Source organism: Lissotriton helveticus, chromosome 5_1 (genome assembly GCF_964261635.1).
Source record: "Lissotriton helveticus chromosome 5_1, aLisHel1.1, whole genome shotgun sequence".
NCBI lineage: Eukaryota > Metazoa > Chordata > Amphibia > Caudata > Salamandridae > Lissotriton > Lissotriton helveticus.
This window is the reverse complement of record NC_136065.1, coordinates 186,450,255-186,462,811: the sequence shown is the minus strand read 5'-3', so window position 1 is coordinate 186,462,811 and position 12,557 is coordinate 186,450,255.

Genomic DNA, 12,557 nt, shown 5'->3' with positions numbered 1-12,557 from the left:
TCGCTCGGAAGCCGGACTGTGAGGGGTCGAGGGATCCATTCGTCTCGAGGAAGGCGGCCAGCTGTTTGTTGACGGTCTTCTCGATGACTTTGGCCGGGAACGGGAGGAGCGAGATGGGACGGTAGTTCTTGAGGTCGGTGGGGTCTGCTGTGGGTTTCTTGAGGAGAGCGCTGAGTTCGGCGTGCTTCCAGCTCTCAGGGAAGGTGGCGGAGTCGAAGGAGGTGTTGATGATGTCCCGCAGGTGGGGTGCGAGGACAGCGTCGGCCTTGTTGAAGACGTGGTGAGGGCAGGGGTCAGTCGGAGATCCGGAATGGATGGAGTTCATGGTGCGGATGGTGTCTTCGGTGCTGATCGGGGTCCAGGTGCGGAGGGTGGTGGATGGTGGCGTCGTTGCGGTTGTGGCTTGCGTTGGTTGGTTGTTGAAGCTGTTGTGTATGTCCGTGATCTTGTTGTGGAAGTAGGACGCGAGGGAGTTGCAGAGGTCTTGCGACGGGGTGATGTCGTTGTTTCCGGCGTTGGGGTTGGAGAGCTCTTTCACGATGTTGAAGAGTTCCTTGCAGTTGTGTGCGTTGTTGTCCAGCCGGTCCTTGTATGCATTTTTCTTGGTGGCGCGGATTAGTTGGTGGTGTTTCCGGGTGGCGAGCTTGAGGGTGGTCATGTTGTCCGTCGTTGGTTCCCTTCTCCAGGCTTTCTCGAGGGCTCGACAGTTCTTCTTGGAGCACTTGAGTTCGTCGGTGAACCATGGTGTTTTTCTGCTGCAGGATCTGCTGGGCGGGGTCCTCAGAGGGGCGAGTTCGTCCGCGCAGTTGCTGATCCACTTCGTGAGGTTGTCGGCGGCCTGGCTGGGGTTCGCTGAGCTGGCGGGAGGGTGCTGGCTCAGGGAGGCGGTGAGCTGGTCGGCTGTGATCTTGTTCCAGCTTCTTCGAGCAACCTGTTGCTGGAGGTGGTGGGTCGTCGTTCTTCTGAAGGTGAAGTGGACGCAGCTGTGGTCCGTCCAGTGGAGTCCTGTTGCGTGGCTGAAGGTGACGTCTTTGCTGGATGAGAAGACGGCGTCGAGTGTGTGTCCGGCGAGGTGGGTGGGGGTGGACACTAGCTGCTTGAGTCCGAGGTTGTCGAGGTTGTCGAGCAGGGTGATGGTGTTGCGGTCGTTGTTGTTCTCCAGGTGGAAGTTGAGGTCCCCCAGGAGGATGTAGTCGGCGGAGGGGAGAGCGTGCGGGCTGACGAAGTCGGCGATGTCCTCGCTGAATCGTGTGCGCGGTCCCGGGGGTCGGTAGATCAGGGTGCCTCTTAGGGTGGTCTTCGGGTTGGTGTGTATCTGGAAGTGTAGGTGTTCGGCGGTGGTGAGGGTGTCGTCGGTGTTGGTCGTGATGCGGATGGTGTCTCTGTGGATGATGGCGATGCCTCCTCCGGTCTGGTTGTTGCGGTCCCTCCGGGTGATCTTGTAGCCCTCTGGGATGGCGATGGCGATGTCTGGGGCTGAGGAGGTGTTCATCCAGGTCTCGGTGATGAAGGCAACGTCGGGGGCGGTGGTGTCGAGCAGGTTCCAGAGTTCTACGGCGTGTCTGTGGACGGAGCGGGTGTTGAGCAGGATGCACTTGAGGTGGGTGCTGCTGGAGGTCGGCTTTGCGGGTGCAGGGAAGGTCCGGATGCAGGTGAACTTGCAGGCGTGGCAGCTGAAGGGTCCGTGGGTGTGCTTAGGGGCGGCTCGGTGACATCCTGGGATGTGGCCGGTGTTGAGTGCGGTGAGGTCGGCGGCGCTGTAGATTCGTCGGGTCGGCTTCCGTCGGTGGGGGCCAGGGGTCCTGGCACTGGGCGCGGTCCAGGCGCGGACGGGCGCAGACGGGCTTACCTTTGGCGCGCCCGCTGCGCGTCAACGCTGCGCGTTCGCACGGTCGCCATTTAAGGCGAAGTGCGCGGGTGGGCGGAGCAGCTGGGAGGCGGGAGCGGGGAGGGAAACAGAAGAGAAAAGGGGCGGGGCTGAAGGCGGTGGCGGGAAGCGGGAGCGGGGGTCAACACGACGAGAGACGGCAGAAACAGGAAAAACAAGCACAAAATCAGGACAAAACGGGGTAAAAATGCAGAGACACACGAACAGGGCACAGGAAGAAAAAAAGGAAGCAAGCACAAATTCTGGAAAAAACGGGGGAAAAAATACTGTTACACGCGATCAGGGCACAGGAAGAAATAATAAAGAACAAGCACAAATTTTGGTCAAAAAACGGGGGAAAACCAAGGAGAGCTCTCAGGGCGGCTGCGAGGCCGGCGCTGAGGCAGAGGCAGGCACTGGGGGGCACACGCAGCAGCTGGTGGCCGTGCGGCGCGGGGGTGTCCCACAAGTGGGTCACACTCACCTGCGTCGCACGGTCGCCATTTAAGGCCAAGTGCGCGGGTGGGCGGAGCAGCTGGGAGGCGGGAGCGGGGAGGGAAACAGAAGAGAAAAGGGGCGGGGCTGAAGGCGGTGGCGGGAAGCGGGAGCGGGGGTCAACACGACGAGAGACGGCAGAAACAGGAAAAACAAGCACAAAATCAGGACAAAACGGGGTAAAAATGCAGAGACACACGAACAGGGCACAGGAAGAAAAAAAGGAAGCAAGCACAAATTCTGGAAAAAACGGGGGAAAAAATACTGTTACACGCGATCAGGGCACAGGAAGAAATAATAAAGAACAAGCACAAATTTTGGTCAAAAAACGGGGGAAAACCAAGGAGAGCTCTCAGGGCGGCTGCGAGGCCGGCGCTGAGGCAGAGGCAGGCACTGGGGGGCACACGCAGCAGCTGGTGGCCGTGCGGCGCGGGGGTGTCCCACAAGTGGCTTGGCAGTTCGGGCTGGACGGTTCCCATGAGGCACAGGGTCAGACTGATTTGCATATGGTCATGTCTGAACTGGGGTGGCGGAGTGAGCTAAAAGATGGTGATGGATTGAACCCAGATCAGTTGACTGGGGGTGAGTGTTTGTATTGTCAACGCGCGGTCCGTCACCACCTTTGGTTTTTCTTTGTTCGCCCTAAGTTGGCAGGGTATGCTCAGACCTGACTCCCTTGCTCACTTTGCCACTGGAGTCAAGCAAGCCCGGCTGAAGATGGCTGTAGTGCCAGAAACCGGTCCTGGGAAGCTTGATTCCGGTCCAGGGAAGACATGGCTTGGCAGTTCGGGCTGGACTGTTCCCATGAGGCACACGGTCAGACTGATTTGCATTTGGCCATGTCTGAACTGTGGTGGCGGAGTGAGCTAAAGAACGGTGATGGATTAAACCCAGATCAGTTGACTGGGGGTGAGTGTTTGGTTTGTCAACGCTTCGTCCATCACCACCTTTGTTTTTTCTTTGTTCGCCCTAAATTGGCAGGGTATGCTCAGACGTGAGTCCCGTGCTCACTTTGCCACTGGAGTCAAGCAAGCCCGGCTGAAGACGGCTGTAATGCCAGAAACCGGTCCTGGGAAGCTTGTTTCCGGTCCAGGGAAGACATGGCTTGGCAGTTCGGGCTGGACTGTTCCCATGAGGCACAGGGTCAGACTGATTTGCATATGGTCATGTCTGAACTGGGGTGGCGGAGTGAGCTAAAAGATGGTGATGGATTGAACCCAGATCAGTTGACTGGGGGTGAGTGTTTGTATTGTCATCGCTCCGTCCATCACCACCTTTGGTTTTTCTTTGTTCGCCCTAAGTTGGCAGGGTATGCTCAGACGTGAGTCCATTGCTCACTTTGCCACTGGAGTCAAGCAAGCCCGCCTGAAGATGGCTGTAGTGCCAGAAACCGGTCCTGGGAAGCTTGATTCCGGTCCAGGGAAGACATGGCTTGGCAGTTCGGGCTGGACTGTTCCCATGAGGCACACGGTCAGACTGATTTGCATTTCGCCATGTCTGAACTGTGGTGGCGGAGTGAGCTAAAGAACGGTGATGGATTAAACCCAGATCAGTTGACTGGGGGTGAGTGTTTGTATTGTCAACGCTCCGTCCATCACCACCTTTGGTTTTTCTTTGTTCGCCCTAAGTTGGCAGGGTATGCTCAGACGTGAGTCCCTTGCTCACTTTCCCACTGGAGTCAAGCAAGCCCGGCTGAAGATGGCTGTAGTGCCAGAAACCGGTCCTGGGAAGCTTGATTCCGGTCCAGGTAAGACATGGCTTGGCAGTTCGGGCTGAACTGTTCCCATAAGGCACAGGGTCAGACTGATTTGCATATGGCCATGTCTGACCTGGGGTGGCGGAGTGAGCTAAAGAACGGTGAGTGATTAAACCCAGATCAGTTGACTGGGGGTGAGTGTTTGTATTGTCAACGCGCGGTCCGTCACCACCATTGGTTTTTCTTTGTTCGCCCTAAGTTGGCAGGGTATGCTCAGACCTGAGTCCCTTGCTCACTTTGCCACTGGAGTCAAGCAAGCCCGACTGAAGACGGCTGTAATGCCAGAAACCGGTCCTGGGAAGCTTGATTCCGGTCCAGGGAAGACATGGCTTGGCAGTTCGGGCTGGACTGTTCCCATGAGGCACACGGTCAGACTGATTTGCATTTGGCCATGTCTGAACAGTGGTGGCGGAGTGAGCTAAAGAACGGTGATGGATTAAACCCAGATCAGTTGACTGGGGGTGAGTGTTTGGTTTGTCAACGCTCCGTCCATCACCACCTTTGGTTTTTCTTTGTTCGCCCTAAATTGGCAGGGTATGCTCAGACGTGAGTCCCGTGCTCACTTTGCCACTGGAGTCAAGCAAGCCCGGCTGAAGACGGCTGTAATGCCAGAAACCGGTCCTGGGAAGCTTGTTTCCGGTCCAGGGAAGACATGGCTTGGCAGTTCGGGCTGGACTGTTCCCATGAGGCACAGGGTCAGACTGATTTGCATATGGTCATGTCTGAACTGGGGTGGCGGAGTGAGCTAAAAGATGGTGATGGATTGAACCCAGATCAGTTGACTGGGGGTGAGTGTTTGTATTGTCAACGCTCCGTCCATCACCACCTTTGGTTTTTCTTTGTTCGCCCTAAGTTGGCAGGGTATGCTCAGACGTGAGTCCCTTGCTCACTTTGCCACTGGAGTCAAGCAAGCCCGGCTGAAGATGGCTGTAGTGCCAGAAACCGGTCCTGGGAAGCTTGATTCCGGTCCAGGGAAGACATGGCTTGGCAGTTCGGGCTGGACTGTTCCCATGAGGCACACGGTCAGACTGATTTGCATTTGGCCATGTCTGAACTGTGGTGGCGGAGTGAGCTAAAGAACGGTGATGGATTAAACCCAGATCAGTTGACTGGGGGTGAGTGTTTGGTTTGTCAACGCTTCGTCCATCACCACCTTTGGTTTTTCTTTGTTCGCCCTAAATTGGCAGGGTATGCTCAGACGTGAGTCCCGTGCTCACTTTGCCACTGGAGTCAAGCAAGCCCGGCTGAAGACGGCTGTAATGCCAGAAACCGGTCCTGGGAAGCTTGATTCCGGTCCAGGGAAGACATGGCTTGGCAGTTCGGGCTGGACTGTTCCCATGAGGCACAGGGTCAGACTGATTTGCATATGGTCATGTCTGAACTGGGGTGGCGGAGTGAGCTAAAAGATGGTGATGGATTGAACCCAGATCAGTTGACTGGGGGTGAGTGTTTGTATTGTCAACGCTCCGTCCATCACCACCTTTGGTTTTTCTTTGTTCGCCCTAAGTTGGCAGGGTATGCTCAGACGTGAGTCCCTTGCTCACTTTGCCACTGGAGTCAAGCAAGCCCGGCTGAAGATGGCTGTAGTGCCAGAAACCGGTCCTGGGAAGCTTGATTCCGGTCCAGGGAAGACATGGCTTGGCAGTTCGGGCTGGACTGTTCCCATGAGGCACACGGTCAGACTGATTTGCATTTGGCCATGTCTGAACTGTGGTGGCGGAGTGAGCTAAATAACGGTGATGGATTAAACCCAGATCAGTTGACTGGGGGTGAGTGTTTGGTTTGTCAACGCTTCGTCCATCACCACCTTTGGTTTTTCTTTGTTCGCCCTAAATTGGCAGGGTATGCTCAGACGTGAGTCCCGTGCTCACTTTGCCACTGGAGTCAAGCAAGCCCGGCTGAAGACGGCTGTAATGCCAGAAACCGGTCCTGGGAAGCTTGATTCCGGTCCAGGGAAGACATGGCTTGGCAGTTCGGGCTGGACTGTTCCCATGAGGCACAGGGTCAGACTGATTTGCATATGGTCATGTCTGAACTGGGGTGGCGGAGTGAGCTAAAAGATGGTGATGGATTGAACCCAGATCAGTTGACTGGGGGTGAGTGTTTGTATTGTCAACGCTCCGTCCATCACCACCTTTGGTTTTTCTTTGTTCGCCCTAAGTTGGCAGGGTATGCTCGGACGTGAGTCCCTTGCTCACTTTGCCACTGGAGTCAAGCAAGCCCGGCTGAAGATGGCTGTAGTGCCAGAAACCGGTCCTGGGAAGCTTGATTCCGGTCCAGGTAAGACATGGCTTGGCAGTTCGGGCTGGACGGTTCCCATGAGGCACAGGGTCAGACTGATTTGCATATGGTCATGTCTGAACTGGGGTGGCGGAGTGAGCTAAAAGATGGTGATGGATTGAACCCAGATCAGTTGACTGGGGGTGAGTGTTTGTATTGTCAACGCGCGGTCCGTCACCACCTTTGGTTTTTCTTTGTTCGCCCTAAGTTGGCAGGGTATGCTCAGACCTGAGTCCCTTGCTCACTTTGCCACTGGAGTCAAGCAAGCCCGGCTGAAGATGGCTGTAGTGCCAGAAACCGGTCCTGGGAAGCTTGATTCCGGTCCAGGGAAGACATGGCTTGGCAGTTCGGGCTGGACTGTTCCCATGAGGCACACGGTCAGACTGATTTGCATTTGGCCATGTCTGAACTGTGGTGGCGGAGTGAGCTAAAGAACGGTGATGGATTAAACCCAGATCAGTTGACTGGGGGTGAGTGTTTGGTTTGTCAACGCTTCGTCCATCACCACCTTTGTTTTTTCTTTGTTCGCCCTAAATTGGCAGGGTATGCTCAGACGTGAGTCCCGTGCTCACTTTGCCACTGGAGTCAAGCAAGCCCGGCTGAAGACGGCTGTAATGCCAGAAACCGGTCCTGGGAAGCTTGTTTCCGGTCCAGGGAAGACATGGCTTGGCAGTTCGGGCTGGACTGTTCCCATGAGGCACAGGGTCAGACTGATTTGCATATGGTCATGTCTGAACTGGGGTGGCGGAGTGAGCTAAAAGATGGTGATGGATTGAACCCAGATCAGTTGACTGGGGGTGAGTGTTTGTATTGTCATCGCTCCGTCCATCACCACCTTTGGTTTTTCTTTGTTCGCCCTAAGTTGGCAGGGTATGCTCAGACGTGAGTCCATTGCTCACTTTGCCACTGGAGTCAAGCAAGCCCGCCTGAAGATGGCTGTAGTGCCAGAAACCGGTCCTGGGAAGCTTGATTCCGGTCCAGGGAAGACATGGCTTGGCAGTTCGGGCTGGACTGTTCCCATGAGGCACACGGTCAGACTGATTTGCATTTCGCCATGTCTGAACTGTGGTGGCGGAGTGAGCTAAAGAACGGTGATGGATTAAACCCAGATCAGTTGACTGGGGGTGAGTGTTTGGTTTGTCAACGCTTCGTCCATCACCACCTTTGGTTTTTCTTTGTTCGCCCTAAATTGGCAGGGTATGCTCAGATGTGAGTCCCGTGCTCACTTTGCCACTGGAGTCAAGCAAGCCCGGCTGAAGACGGCTGTAATGCCAGAAACCGGTCCTGGGAAGCTTGATTCCGGTCCAGGGAAGACATGGCTTGGCAGTTCGGGCTGGACTGTTCCCATGAGGCACAGGGTCAGACTGATTTGCATATGGTCATGTCTGAACTGGGGTGGCGGAGTGAGCTAAAAGATGGTGATGGATTGAACCCAGATCAGTTGACTGGGGGTGAGTGTTTGTATTGTCAACGCTCCGTCCATCACCACCTTTGGTTTTTCTTTGTTCGCCCTAAGTTGGCAGGGTATGCTCAGACGTGAGTCCCTTGCTCACTTTCCCACTGGAGTCAAGCAAGCCCGGCTGAAGATGGCTGTAGTGCCAGAAACCGGTCCTGGGAAGCTTGATTCCGGTCCAGGTAAGACATGGCTTGGCAGTTCGGGCTGAACTGTTCCCATAAGGCACAGGGTCAGACTGATTTGCATATGGCCATGTCTGACCTGGGGTGGCGGAGTGAGCTAAAGAACGGTGAGTGATTAAACCCAGATCAGTTGACTGGGGGTGAGTGTTTGTATTGTCAACGCGCGGTCCGTCACCACCATTGGTTTTTCTTTGTTCGCCCTAAGTTGGCAGGGTATGCTCAGACCTGAGTCCCTTGCTCACTTTGCCACTGGAGTCAAGCAAGCCCGACTGAAGACGGCTGTAATGCCAGAAACCGGTCCTGGGAAGCTTGATTCCGGTCCAGGGAAGACATGGCTTGGCAGTTCGGGCTGGACTGTTCCCATGAGGCACACGGTCAGACTGATTTGCATTTGGCCATGTCTGAACAGTGGTGGCGGAGTGAGCTAAAGAACGGTGATGGATTAAACCCAGATCAGTTGACTGGGGGTGAGTGTTTGGTTTGTCAACGCTCCGTCCATCACCACCTTTGGTTTTTCTTTGTTCGCCCTAAATTGGCAGGGTATGCTCAGACGTGAGTCCCGTGCTCACTTTGCCACTGGAGTCAAGCAAGCCCGGCTGAAGACGGCTGTAATGCCAGAAACCGGTCCTGGGAAGCTTGTTTCCGGTCCAGGGAAGACATGGCTTGGCAGTTCGGGCTGGACTGTTCCCATGAGGCACAGGGTCAGACTGATTTGCATATGGTCATGTCTGAACTGGGGTGGCGGAGTGAGCTAAAAGATGGTGATGGATTGAACCCAGATCAGTTGACTGGGGGTGAGTGTTTGTATTGTCAACGCTCCGTCCATCACCACCTTTGGTTTTTCTTTGTTCGCCCTAAGTTGGCAGGGTATGCTCAGACGTGAGTCCCTTGCTCACTTTGCCACTGGAGTCAAGCAAGCCCGGCTGAAGATGGCTGTAGTGCCAGAAACCGGTCCTGGGAAGCTTGATTCCGGTCCAGGGAAGACATGGCTTGGCAGTTCGGGCTGGACTGTTCCCATGAGGCACACGGTCAGACTGATTTGCATTTGGCCATGTCTGAACTGTGGTGGCGGAGTGAGCTAAAGAACGGTGATGGATTAAACCCAGATCAGTTGACTGGGGGTGAGTGTTTGGTTTGTCAACGCTTCGTCCATCACCACCTTTGGTTTTTCTTTGTTCGCCCTAAATTGGCAGGGTATGCTCAGACGTGAGTCCCGTGCTCACTTTGCCACTGGAGTCAAGCAAGCCCGGCTGAAGACGGCTGTAATGCCAGAAACCGGTCCTGGGAAGCTTGATTCCGGTCCAGGGAAGACATGGCTTGGCAGTTCGGGCTGGACTGTTCCCATGAGGCACAGGGTCAGACTGATTTGCATATGGTCATGTCTGAACTGGGGTGGCGGAGTGAGCTAAAAGATGGTGATGGATTGAACCCAGATCAGTTGACTGGGGGTGAGTGTTTGTATTGTCAACGCTCCGTCCATCACCACCTTTGGTTTTTCTTTGTTCGCCCTAAGTTGGCAGGGTATGCTCAGACGTGAGTCCCTTGCTCACTTTGCCACTGGAGTCAAGCAAGCCCGGCTGAAGATGGCTGTAGTGCCAGAAACCGGTCCTGGGAAGCTTGATTCCGGTCCAGGGAAGACATGGCTTGGCAGTTCGGGCTGGACTGTTCCCATGAGGCACACGGTCAGACTGATTTGCATTTGGCCATGTCTGAACTGTGGTGTCGGAGTGAGCTAAATAACGGTGATGGATTAAACCCAGATCAGTTGACTGGGGGTGAGTGTTTGGTTTGTCAACGCTTCGTCCATCACCACCTTTGGTTTTTCTTTGTTCGCCCTAAATTGGCAGGGTATGCTCAGACGTGAGTCCCGTGCTCACTTTGCCACTGGAGTCAAGCAAGCCCGGCTGAAGACGGCTGTAATGCCAGAAACCGGTCCTGGGAAGCTTGATTCCGGTCCAGGGAAGACATGGCTTGGCAGTTCGGGCTGGACTGTTCCCATGAGGCACAGGGTCAGACTGATTTGCATATGGTCATGTCTGAACTGGGGTGGCGGAGTGAGCTAAAAGATGGTGATGGATTGAACCCAGATCAGTTGACTGGGGGTGAGTGTTTGTATTGTCATCGCTCCGTCCATCACCACCTTTGGTTTTTCTTTGTTCGCCCTAAGTTGGCAGGGTATGCTCAGACGTGAGTCCATTGCTCACTTTGCCACTGGAGTCAAGCAAGCCCGCCTGAAGATGGCTGTAGTGCCAGAAACCGGTCCTGGGAAGCTTGATTCCGGTCCAGGGAAGACATGGCTTGGCAGTTCGGGCTGGACTGTTCCCATGAGGCACACGGTCAGACTGATTTGCATTTCGCCATGTCTGAACTGTGGTGGCGGAGTGAGCTAAAGAACGGTGATGGATTAAACCCAGATCAGTTGACTGGGGGTGAGTGTTTGGTTTGTCAACGCTTCGTCCATCACCACCTTTGGTTTTTCTTTGTTCGCCCTAAATTGGCAGGGTATGCTCAGATGTGAGTCCCGTGCTCACTTTGCCACTGGAGTCAAGCAAGCCCGGCTGAAGACGGCTGTAATGCCAGAAACCGGTCCTGGGAAGCTTGATTCCGGTCCAGGGAAGACATGGCTTGGCAGTTCGGGCTGGACTGTTCCCATGAGGCACAGGGTCAGACTGATTTGCATATGGTCATGTCTGAACTGGGGTGGCGGAGTGAGCTAAAAGATGGTGATGGATTGAACCCAGATCAGTTGACTGGGGGTGAGTGTTTGTATTGTCAACGCTCCGTCCATCACCACCTTTGGTTTTTCTTTGTTCGCCCTAAGTTGGCAGGGTATGCTCAGACGTGAGTCCCTTGCTCACTTTCCCACTGGAGTCAAGCAAGCCCGGCTGAAGATGGCTGTAGTGCCAGAAACCGGTCCTGGGAAGCTTGATTCCGGTCCAGGTAAGACATGGCTTGGCAGTTCGGGCTGAACTGTTCCCATAAGGCACAGGGTCAGACTGATTTGCATATGGCCATGTCTGACCTGGGGTGGCGGAGTGAGCTAAAGAACGGTGAGTGATTAAACCCAGATCAGTTGACTGGGGGTGAGTGTTTGTATTGTCAACGCGCGGTCCGTCACCACCATTGGTTTTTCTTTGTTCGCCCTAAGTTGGCAGGGTATGCTCAGACCTGAGTCCCTTGCTCACTTTGCCACTGGAGTCAAGCAAGCCCGACTGAAGACGGCTGTAATGCCAGAAACCGGTCCTGGGAAGCTTGATTCCGGTCCAGGGAAGACATGGCTTGGCAGTTCGGGCTGGACTGTTCCCATGAGGCACACGGTCAGACTGATTTGCATTTGGCCATGTCTGAACAGTGGTGGCGGAGTGAGCTAAAGAACGGTGATGGATTAAACCCAGATCAGTTGACTGGGGGTGAGTGTTTGGTTTGTCAACGCTCCGTCCATCACCACCTTTGGTTTTTCTTTGTTCGCCCTAAATTGGCAGGGTATGCTCAGACGTGAGTCCCGTGCTCACTTTGCCACTGGAGTCAAGCAAGCCCGGCTGAAGACGGCTGTAATGCCAGAAACCGGTCCTGGGAAGCTTGTTTCCGGTCCAGGGAAGACATGGCTTGGCAGTTCGGGCTGGACTGTTCCCATGAGGCACAGGGTCAGACTGATTTGCATATGGTCATGTCTGAACTGGGGTGGCGGAGTGAGCTAAAAGATGGTGATGGATTGAACCCAGATCAGTTGACTGGGGGTGAGTGTTTGTATTGTCAACGCTCCGTCCATCACCACCTTTGGTTTTTCTTTGTTCGCCCTAAGTTGGCAGGGTATGCTCAGACGTGAGTCCCTTGCTCACTTTGCCACTGGAGTCAAGCAAGCCCGGCTGAAGATGGCTGTAGTGCCAGAAACCGGTCCTGGGAAGCTTGATTCCGGTCCAGGGAAGACATGGCTTGGCAGTTCGGGCTGGACTGTTCCCATGAGGCACACGGTCAGACTGATTTGCATTTGGCCATGTCTGAACTGTGGTGGCGGAGTGAGCTAAAGAACGGTGATGGATTAAACCCAGATCAGTTGACTGGGGGTGAGTGTTTGGTTTGTCAACGCTTCGTCCATCACCACCTTTGGTTTTTCTTTGTTCGCCCTAAATTGGCAGGGTATGCTCAGACGTGAGTCCCGTGCTCACTTTGCCACTGGAGTCAAGCAAGCCCGGCTGAAGACGGCTGTAATGCCAGAAACCGGTCCTGGGAAGCTTGATTCCGGTCCAGGGAAGACATGGCTTGGCAGTTCGGGCTGGACTGTTCCCATGAGGCACAGGGTCAGACTGATTTGCATATGGTCATGTCTGAACTGGGGTGGCGGAGTGAGCTAAAAGATGGTGATGGATTGAACCCAGATCAGTTGACTGGGGGTGAGTGTTTGTATTGTCAACGCTCCGTCCATCACCACCTTTGGTTTTTCTTTGTTCGCCCTAAGTTGGCAGGGTATGCTCAGACGTGAGTCCCTTGCTCACTTTGCCACTGGAGTCAAGCAAGCCCGGC